Genomic DNA, 12,721 nt, shown 5'->3' with positions numbered 1-12,721 from the left:
GCCAGTCCTCTTCTGGCTGTGCCGGGTGGAGATTATAACAGAACATGGCCAAGATGTTCAAATGCTCATAAATGACCAGCATGGTCGTATAAGAGGACACCCCCGGACAGGGCCAAACAGGAAGGATATAACCCCAACCTATAACTTCTATCTTGTTATGAGAGGTAGGTTATAGAGTGTAATACCACAGTACAGTGTAAAACCTTCTGGTTGTTTTGACACTATTATACAATAAACCCAACAGTAAAGCACCATATTACTGTGACTGCACAGCATTGTGGGATTGGCAACTTTTTCAATATATTCTGAGTGATAGAATTGAGAAACAGCAAGGTCTGAAGGAACCAACCAAATAATATGTGTACCACTTTGACATGATTTAAACAATAAATTACACCAAGTATATATATATATATACATATTTTTTTATACTTGCATTGAAGCTGCTCAACAACTACATCACACCAGTCATCCAACAGACTCCCATTCAGAGTGACACACAGCAGCATCCAGGGTCAACGCCCTGCTCAAGGGCATGTTGACCGATCTACCACCAGGCCAAAAAACGTGAACCTGAACCCTCCAAAATCCCCCCCACAGTTCCCCAATAGCTGTCCCTCAACCATTCGAGACCCCTCCCACAGCCCCCCCCCCCCCAACAGAATAAAATGAATTCCATTCCCCAGGATGCACCCCAATGCACCAACAACCAAGAGGATGGACTAAAGAGACAAAAGGAAAAGAGTAAACAGCAAAGAACAACATTTAAAAAAACCTGTGCATGCTGTATCCGGTGCCTGCTGTATCCGGTGCCTGCTGTATCCGGTGCCTGCTGTATCCGGTGCCTGCTGTATCCGGTGCCTGCTGTATCCGGTGCCCGTTGTATCCGGTGCCTGTTGTATCCGGTGCCTGCTGTATCCGGTGCCTGCTGTATCCGGTGCCTGCTGTATCCGGTGCCTGCTGTATCCGGTGCCTGCTGTATCCGGTGCCTGCTGTATCTGGTGCCTGCTGTATCCGGTGCCTGCTGTATCCGGTGCCTGCTGTATCCTGTGCCTGCTGTATCTGGTGCCTGTTGTATCCGGTGCCTGCTGTATCCGGTGCCTGTTGTATCCGGTGCCTGCTGTATCCGGTGCCTGTTGTATCCGGTGCCTGCTGTATCCGGTGCCTGTTGTATCCGGTGCCTGCTGTATCCGGTGCCTGTTGTATCCGGTGCATGCTGTATCCGGTGCCTGCTGTATCCGGTGCCTGCTGTATCCGGTGCCTGCTGTATCCGGTGCCTGCTGTATCCGGTGCCTGCTGTATCCGGTGCCTGTTGTATCCGGTGCCTGCTGTATCCGGTGCCTGCTGTATCCGGTGCCTGCTGTATCCGGTGCCTGCTGTATCCGGTGCCTGCTGTATCCGGTGCCTGTTGTATCCGGTGCCTGTTGTATCCGGTGCCTGTTGTATCCGGTGCCTGCTGTATCCTTTGCCTGCTGTATCCGGTGCCTGCTGTATCCTTTGCCTGCTGTATCCGGTGCCTGCTGTATCCTTTGCCTGCTGTATCCGGTGCCTGCTGTATCCGGTGCCTGCTGTATCCTTTGCCTGCTGTATCCTTTGCCTGCTGTATCCGGTGCCTGCTGTATCCGGTGCCTACTGAATCCGGTGCCTGCTGTATCCTGTGCCTGCTGTATTCTGTGCCTGCTGTATTCTGTGCCTGCTGTATCCGGTGCCTGCTATATTCTGTGCCTGCTGTATCCGGTGCCTGCTGTATCCGGTGCCTGCTATATCCTGTGCCTGCTCTACCCTGTGCCTGCTGTATCCTGTGGCAGCTCCACACACCAGGCTTCCAGTACGTCTCCTCAGTCCGGTGAGACCTGCACCAGAGGCGCCACCGACGTGGGGGAGCCTCAAGCAGAGCGGGGTCTGCGTCCCACACCGGTGCCTCCACCGAGAGGAGATGGACCCTCCCTTATAGGTTCAGGGGGGGGGGGGGTATTATTCTCTATGTTTGGTTAGGTCAGGGTGTGACTCGGGTGGGAAAGTCTATGTTTTCTATTTCTTTGTTTTTGGCCGTGTAGATATGGTGACAGCGGACACCCTTGTTCAACTCCTCAAAATTCAAAACTCTGAGAAGTAGCCGTTATTTACAGGTGAAGTCTGAAGTTTACAGACACTTGGGTTGCAGTCATTAAAACTTGTTTTTCCAACCACTCCACAAATGTACTGTTAACAAACTATACTTTTGGCAAGTCATCTACTTTGTGCATGAGACAAGTAATTTTTCCAGCAATTGTTTACAGACTTATTATTTCACTTATAATTCACTGTATCACAATTCCAGTGGGTCAGAAGTTTACATATACTAAGTTGACTGTGCCTTTAAACAGCTTGGAAAATTCCAGAAAATGATGTCATGGCTTTCGATGTTCTGATAGGCAATTGACATCATTTGAGTCAATTGGAGGTGTATTTGTGGATGTATTTCAATGCCTACCTTCAAACTCAGTGCCTCTTTGCTTGACATCATGGGAAAATCAAAAGAAATCAGCAGACCTCTAGAATTGTAGACCTCCACAAGTCTGGTTCATCCTTGGGAGCAATTTCCAAATGCCTGAAGGTACCACGTTCATCTGTACAAACAATAGTACAACAACTGTAAACACCATGGGACCACGCACCGTCATACCGCTCAGGAAGGAGACTTGTTCTGTTATTATTTTATTTTTTTAAAGAGAATTATAAGAACTTTTCATGATCCACTACACCAGGCCTGGCTTCTTAGATTTTCATGATGTTCAATTATTTCTAGTAGTTGTCGTATATTATCTCCAAAGTATCGTCCATGTAAAAAACCTGTCTGATCAGGACGAACATCACCTGGTAAAACCCTTTTAATTCTGAGTGCTATGCATTTCGCTAGTATTTTTGCATCACAACTTTGAAGGGGCCTCCAGTTTTTCAGATAAACTGGGTCTTTATATTTGCCATCTGGGTCTTGTTTTAACAATAGAGAAATCAGAGCTTCCTGCTGAGTACCTGACAGACTACCATTGATTTTTGTATGAGTAGTTAAAACAATCTAACAATGGAGCTTATAAATAAATAAAAAACGGCTACATAGGATATAAAAAGACTTAAAAAGTTATTCCTCTGTAATTTGGCCTTCGCACTGATCTTTCTGTACATTTGTTAATTTTCCATTTTTTTTTATTATTTGGAAAGAATTATAATATAATTCTATACCGTAATCTATATCTTCATTCAGTGGAGATTCTAAAAGAGATTCTAAAAGAGATTCTAAAAGAGATTCTAAAAGAGATTCTAAAAGAGATTCTAAAACAGAATCTTTTCTCCAGATTCCATCCAGTTTGCTTTATTTTTCGTTTACATTAGATCGTTCTTGAATAATATATCCTCAAGTTATTTTTGTTTTCCCTCTAACTTATTATGTATCTCTGTAGTATCGTTTTTATTGCCATCTACTTGTACTATTAGTTCATGGATTTCCCTTGTTAGTCTTGTCTCTTTAGCCAGAAACAGCTTTTTATTATTTATGACTGATGAATATTGAATTCAATGACCTCTGAAGGTACACTTAAAGGTATCCCAAACAATAATGGGATTTACTCAACCTATATTACACTATATTATACTGGAAAAATTCAGTTATCAATTATTTTGTCTCAGTTAAAAATAAGTTGTCCTCCAGTAAACTTTGATCAAATCTATGAGAGTTATGTGAAGGCCAATTAGATGATGATCCGATCGCAAAACTTGTTTAACCTTTGATGCAAGAGAGAAAGAGACAAGAAAGTAGTCAAGACGACTAGCTTGATTAAGTCTCCTCCACGTATATCTCACTAGTTCAGGGTTTTTTAGTCTCCTTGTATCTACATATTTCTAATGTGTCCATAATATTTGTGATTTCCTTAAGGGCATGGTGATGATAGTTTGTAGAGTGATTACATTTAAAGGTCCATTGAGGTACTTAACACTGTGTTATAGTCTCCTACCATAATTATTTGATCATTTGTTGCCTGTAAGTTCAATAAATTGGTATAAATGTTTTTGAAGAAGGATGTATCATCCGGATTTGGACCATGTAGATTAATGAGGGACATTTATTTTTCATCCACTTTCATATTCAAAAAGATCAATCATTCCTGACTATTTGCACATTCAAATTAAAATAGTTGTTCATTAATATCATCACACCTTTTGAGTTCCTTTGTCCATGACAGAAACGTCTTTTCCCACGCAATTTCATCTATGTAGATGTAGAGTGGGTTTCCTGTAGACATGTAAAGACGCATCTTCATTCTTATAATCTGCTAAACCATTACAATTATAACTAGACTTATTATAGCTATACTTAGATACTATTCTCAGTCTAAATTAACCATAATTAGTGCTTGTAAAGTTACTGCCATCAGAGGTATTATGAAGGTCAAAACTAGAGCTTTTCAAATGTCTGTTATTTAGAATTCAAGAAATAGGTTCTAGCAATATTTGTTTTGCCTGTGAGCCACAGATGATAGAACGCGGAGACAAGATATTATGTGGGTAGTAAATCTGAGTAGGTTGATGTGTATGATAATGGATGTGATTTAATGAGAGTGTGTACGATGTCTGTATAAGTGTGACTATAATATGTGATGTCCAAATTAAAAATAACTCTGCCAATTTGCATGTTTGAGTGTCTATGTGTGTAACATAGACACTCAGTATAGCCTTAATATTCATGATAATTGTAATCCATATGGTACCACCGTCATAGTTGCAGCATAATTACCTTTAACATCATTAGAAAAACACATCCCAGCCCTTCCACTGCAATTGACGTTTTACATGATCATGAAAGACATCTTGCATTACTCTGGAGACGGCTTCACTACAGTACAAATGTATTCCATACAATATGTTATTATTCCCCAATGCTCCTACACTGATATCGTCCCCTTGCTTGTTGTAAACATATATAAACTGGTGGACAAATACATACAAAAGACAAACAATAAGCACATTAAATTATAAAACAGTTCTCAACAATAGAGAGGGAGAGAAGAGAAGAGAGAAAGAGAGAGTGAGAGAGAGAAGAGAGTGAGATCAGGTGTGTGTGTGTGTATGTATAAGTCCGTATGTGTAAGCGAGCATGTAATTGAGTATGTGTGTGTGTGTGTGTGTGTGTCTGTGTGTGTGTGTGTGTGTTTATATCTACTTCATAATGTTCAGGTATTTTTTTTTACAGTTCCCATACCTTCTTTTATTTCATAACCTGAAGTCCCAGTAGAATTTAGTACAGCCACGGTGTTATGGAGCTGTCAGGGAATAGCTGTCCATCTATAAGGAGTTTGTCCATAATGAGAAAGGCACGGTTACCCTTCTCCCTTTGTTGCCTCTGGACTGGATACAGTCTCTTACGACGTTTTGATTATCTCCCTTGGAAATTGGTCATTGAGACTGAATTTGGTCCCTTTAAGATCCCTTCCCCTGCTTTTGATCAGCTCCTTTTGTTGGTCGTGTTCAAATTTTGCGATGATCGGTCAGGGACCCTTGGTCTTGTCTCTCCGAGCTCCAAGTCTGTGTACTTGGTGGAAAGCCACCTTGTTTACAGTCCCTATAGGAAGTTTTCAAATTAATTCTCTGATCGCTCAGGATTATTTATTTTTTTACAACTTTGTATGTCTAGTAGCGTCTCCTTCATCACCCTGTTTTAGACAATCCATGTTGGAATCGTGTATTTTTACCTTGGCTGTGAGTGTCTTGTTTTCTCTTTGGAGCGTGAGAATTTCACTCTGGCTGAACTCCTAACTCCCCCTCAGCCCTGCTACCTCCTCACACAACTGTTCTAGTGTTGCATGGATTCCAGCCAGAGCACTAGCCTCGTCCGTGTCTCTGTAGATGAATCTGTTTGACTTTTTTTTGCCGGGTTAAAGTTATTTTGTGAGCTGGTCGGATCTTTCCATGAAGGAGTACGTTGTTGCTCCATAGCGTAAAGCTGTTGGTACTCGTCGATTTCCCTCAGAATCTCCTTAGTATCCAGGTTGTTTTACGAAAAGACAACAATGAGTCTTTCCCACGGCGATGACAGGTGTCAGCACTCGCGGAATCCACGCAAATAAATAGAACACAAACCTGCAGTCCGTAAAGGCTAACCTCGTCGTCCTCGGCAACAAAACTTTAGTTCTGATTAGAATCTATTTAAAGTAACAATTTTAACGTACACATCAACCCGAGTGTAGACAGTACGATGTTCTGTGGCGCGCTCTAATGACTCATCTGAGGACGTATATCCAGCTGACTGTGACGAGACCTGACAATGATTGAGTTTCTGACTGTGACGAGACCTGACAATGATTGAGTTTCTGACTGTGACGAGACCTGACAATGATTGAGTTTCTGACTGTGACGAGACCTGACAATGATTGAGTTTCTGACTGTGACGAGACCTGACAATGATTGAGTTTCTGACTGTGACGAGACCTGACAATGATTGAGTTTCTGACTGTGACGAGACCTGACAATGATTGAGTTTCTGACTGTGACGAGACCTGACAATGATTGAGTTTCTGACTGTGACGAGACCTGACAATGATTGAGTTTCTGACTGTGACGAGACCTGACAATGATTGAGTTTCTGACTGTGACGAGACCTGACAATGATTGAGTTTCTGACTGTGACGAGACCTGACAATGATTGAGTTTCTGACTGTGACGAGACCTGACAATGATTGAGTTTCTGACTGTGACGAGACCTGACAATGATTGAGTTTCTGACTGTGACGAGACCTGACAATGATTGAGTTTCTGACTGTGACGAGACCTGACAATGATTGAGTTTCTGACTGTGACGAGACCTGACAATGATTGAGTTTTTTGCATTTTTTTTATTTCATTAGGCTAGTCAGTTAAGAACACATTTTTATTTACAACGATGGCCTACCCTGGCCAAACCTGGACGACACTGAGATCATTGTGCGCCGCCCTATGGGACTCCCAATCAAGACCGGTTGTGATACAGCCTGGAATCGAACCAGGGTATTCTGTAGTGACACCTCTGACACTGAGATGCAGTGCCTTAGACCGCTGAACCAGGGTATCTGTAGTGACACCTCTAACACTGAGATGCAGTGCCTTAGACCGCTGAACCAGGGTATCTGTAGTGACACCTCTAACACTGAGATGCAGTGCCTTAGACCGCTGAACCAGGGTATCTGTAGTGACACCTCTAAAACTGAGATGCAGTGTCTTAGACCGCTGAACCACTCAGGATGCCTGTTGTTTTACAGTAACTTACAGTATTTGCCATGTCCTTTGGTCTTTTTTGTCACTACCAGTTTGGAAGTCTTTGTTAAGGCCTCTGGAAGAGCAAGTGATGTAAAATGTGGTAAGAACAAAGTCTTCAGGACTGGCCTTCATTGATACACTGTAACATATAAACACATCACCTAGCAGCCAATCTGCCTCCACCAATCACATGCAAGTATGGTAAAATACTGTCAAATACAAAACCCCATCTCCTCTCAATGAATTAATTCATTAATTAGTTCATTAGTTCTTTACAATTACTGTAATAATATTACAGTAATATACTGTTGTTTTACAGTAACTTACAGGATGCCAGTAAAACGGTAACAGAATGTACCTTCTTTCACTGTGACTTACAGGATGCCAGTAAAACGGTAACAGAATATACCTTCTTCACTGTGACTTACATGATGCCAGTAAAACGGTAACAGAATGTACCTTCTTTCACTGTGACTTACAGGATGCCAGTAAAACGGTAACAGAATGTACCTTCTTCACTGTGACTTACAGGATGCCAGTAAAACGGTAACAGAATGTACCTTCTTTCACTGTGACTTACATGATGCCAGTAAAACGGTAACAGAATGTACCTTCTTTCACTGTGACTTACATGATGCCAGTAAAACGGTAACAGAATATACCTTCTTCACTGTGACTTACATGATGCCAGTAAAACGGTAACAGAATGTACCTTCTTTCACTGTGACTTACATGATGCCAGTAAAACGGTAACAGAATGTACCTTCTTTCACTGTGACTTACATGATGCCAGTAAAACGGTAACAGAATGTACCTTCTTCACTGTGACTTACATGATGCCAGTAAAACGGTAACAGAATGTACCTTCTTCACTGTGACTTACAGGATGCCAGTAAAACGGTAACAGAATATACCTTCTTCACTGTGACTTACAGGATGCCAGTAAAACGGTAACAGAATGTACCTTCTTCACTGTGACTTACAGGATGCCAGTAAAACGGTAACAGAATATACTTTCTTCACTGTGACTTACAGGATGCCAGTAAAACGGTAACAGAATATACCTTCTTCACTGTGACTTACAGGATGCCAGTAAAACGGTAACAGAATATACCTTCTTCACTGTGACTTACAGGATGCCAGTAAAACGGTAGCAGAATATACCTTCTTCACTGTGACTTACAGCATGCCAGTAAAACGGTAACAGAATATACCTTCTTCACTGTGACTTACATGATGCCAGTAAAACGGTAACAGAATATACCTTCTTCACTGTGACTTACATGATGCCAGTAAAACGGTAACAGAATGTACCTTCTTCACTGTGACTTACAGGATGCCAGTAAAACGGTAACAGAATGTACCTTCTTCACTGTGACTTACATGATGCCAGTAAAACGGTAACAGAATGTACCTTCTTCACTGTGACTTACAGGATGCCAGTAAAACGGTAACAGAATGTACCTTCTTCACTGTGACTTACATGATGCCAGTAAAACGGTAACAGAATGTACCTTCTTCACTGTGACTTACATGATGCCAGTAAAACGGTAACAGAATGTACCTTCTTCACTGTGACTTACAGGATGCCAGTAAAACGGTAACAGAATGTACCTTCTTCACTGTGACTTACAGGATGCCAGTAAAACGGTAACAGAATGTACCTTCTTCACTGTGACTTACAGGATGCCAGTAAAACGGTAACAGAATGTACCTTCTTCACTGTGACTTACAGGATGCCAGTAAAACGGTAACAGAATGTACCTTCTTCACTGTGACTTACAGGATGCCAGTAAAACGGTAACAGAATATACCTTCTTCACTGTGACTTACAGGATGCCAGTAAAACGGTAACAGAATATACCTTCTTCACTGTGACTTACAGCATGCCAGTAAAACGGTAACAGAATAGACCTTTTTCACTGTGACTTACATGATGCCAGTAAAACGGTAACAGAATGTACCTTCTTCACTGTGACTTACAGGATGCCAGTAAAACGGTAACAGAATGTACCTTCTTCACTGTGACTTACATGATGCCAGTAAAACGGTAACAGAATGTACCTTCTTCACTGTGACTTACAGGATGCCAGTAAAACGGTAACAGAATGTACCTTCTTCACTGTGACTTACAGGATGCCAGTAAAACGGTAACAGAATGTACCTTCTTCACTGTGACTTACATGATGCCAGTAAAACGGTAACAGAATGTACCTTCTTCACTGTGACTTACAGGATGCCAGTAAAACGGTAACAGAATGTACCTTCTTCACTGTGACTTACAGGATGCCAGTAAAACGGTAACAGAATATACCTTCTTCACTGTGACTTACAGGATGCCAGTAAAACGGTAACAGAATGTACCTTCTTCACTGTGACTTACAGGATGCCAGTAAAACGGTAACAGAATGTACCTTCTTCACTGTGACTTACAGGATGCCAGTAAAACGGTAACAGAATGTACCTTCTTCACTGTGACTTACAGGATGCCAGTAAAACGGTAACAGAATGTACCTTCTTCACTGTGACTTACAGGATGCCAGTAAAACGGTAACAGAATGTACCTTCTTCACTGTGACTTACAGGCAACCGGCTTGATGTAAATTACAGTAAAAACAACACGAAAGGGGATTATTAAACAGATTTAGAGCTGAATGTGGTCGCTCTCCATTCATTACTGTGACATTTAAACCCATTTAAACCCATTTAAATGTGTTATTATGGGACCATGTGCTTCTGAGGATATGGAGGCAGCCCTCATCCCCTTCATAACATGATTAGGAGGATATGTCCAGGTGTGCTGGTGCTACCGCCGGTCAGAGTGTCTCAGCGATGCTGTGTTCTGACCTGCACTGTCATTTTTATATCTCTGTAGCACCTGCCACACATCTCAGGTATTCGTTGTAAATCAGACGGTTTAATTGGCCTACCTCTGACCGGGTTCTGGGGTGATACAGTTCTTCAGGTCCGAGTGGCTCAGGTGTGATGTACTTGTTGAATACCAGTCACTTAACAATCACCAGTTAGTCATCTGAATACCAGTCACTCACCAGTTAGTCATGTATAATATCAGTCACTCACCAGTTTGTCATGTAAATACCAGTCACTCACCAGTTAGTCATGTAAATACCAGTCACTCACCAGTTAGTCATCTGAATACCAGTCACTCACCAGTTAGTCATCTGAATACCAGTCACTCACCAGTTAGTCATCTGAATACCAGTCACTCACCAGTTAGTCATGTAAATACCAGTCACTCACCAGTTAGTCATCTGAATACCAGTCACTCACCAGTTAGTCATCTGAATACCAGTCACTCACCAGTTAGTCATCTGAATACCAGTCACTCACCAGTTAGTCATGTAAATACCAGTCACTCACCAGTTAGTCATCTGAATACCAGTCACTCACCAGTTAGTCATCTGAATACCAGTCACTCACCAGTTAGTCATCTGAATACCAGTCACTCACCAGTTAGTCATGTAAATACCAGTCACTCACCAGTTAGTCATCTGAATACCAGTCACTCACCAGTTAGTCATCTGAATACCAGTCACTCTCCAGTTAGTCATCTGAATACCAGTCACTCACCAGTTAGTCATCTGAATACCAGTCACTCACCAGTTAGTCATCTGAATACCAGTCACTCACCAGTTAGTCATCTGAATACCAGTCACTCTCCAGTTAGTCATGTAAATACCAGTCACTCACCAGTTAGTCATCTGAATACCAGTCACTCACCAGTTAGTCATCTGAATACCAGTCACTCACCAGTTAGTCATCTGAATACCAGTCACTCACCAGTTAGTCATCTGAATACCAGTCACTCACCAGTTAGTCATCTGAATACCAGTCACTTACCAGTTAGTCATCTGAATACCAGTCACTCACCAGTTAGTCATCTGAATACCAGTCACTCACCAGTTAGTCATCTGAATACCAGTCACTCACCAGTTAGTCATCTGAATACCAGTCACTCACCAGTTAGTCATCTGAATACCAGTCACTCTCCAGTTAGTCATCTGAATACCAGTCACTCACCAGTTAGTCATGTAAATTCCACAAGTTCTTCTTTAATTGACCTACCTGGTTGGATACAGGTTAAATATTGGATACAGGTTAAATATAAAAAGGTATGTGTAACTCAATACAGTTCCTTCCTCTTTTAAAGTGCACCTACTTAGCTCTATCTGTCCCTGTCACTATGGTTACCGCCGTGGTTCCGTCTGGACATCTAGATCATGATAAGGGTCTGTATCTCAAATGGCACCCTGTCCACTATGTAGTGCACTACTTTTAATCAGGGCCCCATTAGGGGTCTAGTCAAAAGTAGTGCACTATATAGGGAATAGGGTGTTATTTTGGACACCTCCCAGCACACAACCCCTGGGATGCCCTACAGGGGTGGACAGGAACGATGATGTCTGGGAACTAAAGTGCACTATATTCGGAAAAGGGTGCCAATTGGGACTAAACCCAACCCATTAATAACACAAAATTAACATCTGTAGTTAATTGCCTTTACCATTCAACACGCATTAAATCAACCCTAAAGTCTAAATCATATGTCTGAAAATGAATAAAATTTTAATTTCTGTTTTGATCTGTGTCAGGTATTTCCTAGATGTTATCGTTATCTATGTCACCTACGTGTCTATGCTGAACATTTATTAGTTTCCATCATAATAGCCCATATATTCATATTTCCAAAGTTTAACTATATTTGCACACTAAAACAATAGTTATTGTTCCTGTGTTATTTAGCTGCTTGGGTTCTTTCCCAGGGTTGTGTGTAGAAAATAATGACCTTTTAACAATGTAACTATCAGCTCACTTTCTCCCTCTGCCCTGAGGCACTTCTGCCTACTGTGGGTGGGTGTGTGTTAGTGTGTGTCAGAGGAAGCTGCTAAGGGGAGGACAGCTCATAATAATGGCTGGAATGGAGCGACATCAAACACATGGACACACATGTGTCTGATGTATTCAATACAATTCTACTGACTCCACTGCAGCCATTACGACACATTCCTGTGGTGTGTGTGTGTGTGTGTGTGTGTGTGTGTGTGTGTGTGTGTGTGTGTGTGTGTGTGTGTGTGTGTGTGTGTGTGTGTGTGTGTGTGTGTGTGTGTGTGTGTGTGTGTGTGTGTGTGTGTGTGTGTGTGTGTGTGTGTGTGTTTGAGTGTTAAACCATACGTAACTAATGAGTTCATAAGTGCTATCGGTGGGAAGTTGTTTTCCTCATGTCAACGTAACTACACTTCATTGGCCCTATCCCTTGTTCAAAAATATAATCTTACCATGTCCTCCTTTAATAATGGATGGAGCTGTGTATTGGTAAGAGTGGTGTTATATTTATACAAGAAAACAATGGATGAAGATGTGTATTGGTAAAAGTGGTGTGGTACTCTGCCTTTATACTTTATACTTTGTGGCACTATCTACTATCAACTATCTA

The sequence above is a fragment of the Oncorhynchus kisutch genome, linkage group LG15, assembly GCF_002021735.2.
Source record: "Oncorhynchus kisutch isolate 150728-3 linkage group LG15, Okis_V2, whole genome shotgun sequence".
Taxonomy (NCBI): Eukaryota; Metazoa; Chordata; class Actinopteri; order Salmoniformes; family Salmonidae; genus Oncorhynchus; species Oncorhynchus kisutch.
The sequence above is the reverse complement of the archived record's forward strand: the minus strand, read 5'-3'. Positions refer to the sequence as shown.